Genomic DNA, 1,365 nt, shown 5'->3' on the forward strand with positions numbered 1-1,365 from the left:
TTTTAAAATAGTAAATAAATAAACCAGAAAGATTAATGACAAATTACATGGTAGGAGTTAGGCAAGCGATGAAAGAAGACTCCCAGAAGATGAATATGCTTTTATTTTATGCTTTGTTAGGTATAAAATTAATGCATTCCGTTTCTTTCGCTAAACTTCCAGTATGGTTGCCAAATTGTCATTTCCTTTATATGTTAATAAAGACTTTTTAAATTTTTTCTTTAATATATATAATTTTTCAAGATGGAACAGACTTTATTAGTCCTCTTTGGTCACCTCTGGTAAAGCTTAGGAAGGGTTCTCTGGCACTCCCTGGTTATTTTGTTTTTTCGCAGCAGCTGCAGTAGCTTTTAACACCCTTCTATGCTGCTTCAGCTTTTCCATCTCCTGGAAAACCCGAATGCACAGAACCTTCTTGGCGGGGAAGCGGTGGTGGACCTTTCGGAAATGCAGAGGGGGTAAGGTATATTCCACGCCCAGTTCCCTGCACGTCTTTTCAAAGACATCATAGTTGGTCTGCCGGAGGATTCTGAGCATCGTTTTCCTCCGGTCAATGCTCATAAGTACATGGCATTTGTAATCTTTGTCCTTTCGGTGGTGTTTCGGCGTATGTTCTTCATAATTGCGGATGCTGACAGTCAGGGCAACAATTCGAGCTTCGAAAGTTCTGGAATCATCAGCGTTTCCGCAATCTTGTTCATCAGCTGTTTTGCTTGATTTTTTAGCTTCTCTTTCTTGTTGGCCATTTCCAAAGACAAGATTCTTTTCACAACATCACCAACCTTCTCCATGTTGAGGGATGACGTTCTTGTATTCTTTGATGAATATGGAAGTGGGTGGTGCATCACCTTGGCTGGGCTGGTTTCTGGATGGCATATGCACGGGCCATGTGCAGGATACACACATCAGCTCTCGCCATGCAGCCCGCAGCATGGTTGACTCCTGTCCCCACAGGCCCACCCTGCCTGTCCTCTCCATGGTGGCTCCAGGTTACTCTAAATATATATATATATATATTATATATGTTATACTTATATATTTATATATAATAAAAATTATATTTTTATTATTTTACTATTCTCATTAGCTTGGAATCTTGTATTTTTTTTTTTTCAGCTACTATTTAGTCTCCTAGCCTTTCCCCCACAGCATTTGAGAAACGCATTACCACTTTAAAGAAAGGCTTGTCTTTGGCCAATGGAATGCCATTGGAACCTTACATGGATTTTAATATGTGTCCCTGCTTTGACTTGACCTAAAAGCACAGACCTTTGCCCAAAGGAGAGTTTTCTCCAGCAATCTCTTCGTTTGTCTATTCTTCTGCTATGCCCACCACACAGTTCTATATATATATATATATATATA

General features: G+C 39.6%; 1 pseudogene; it reads right to left on the bottom strand.

Annotated features, from left to right (window-relative positions):
- Positions 1–258: 258 nt before the first annotated feature.
- Positions 259–919, bottom strand: LOC127211917 (28S ribosomal protein S15, mitochondrial-like; annotated as a pseudogene).
- Between the last annotated feature and the right edge of the window lie 446 nt (positions 920–1,365).

This window comes from Acomys russatus, chromosome 29 (genome assembly GCF_903995435.1).
Source record: "Acomys russatus chromosome 29, mAcoRus1.1, whole genome shotgun sequence".
Taxonomy (NCBI): Eukaryota; Metazoa; Chordata; class Mammalia; order Rodentia; family Muridae; genus Acomys; species Acomys russatus.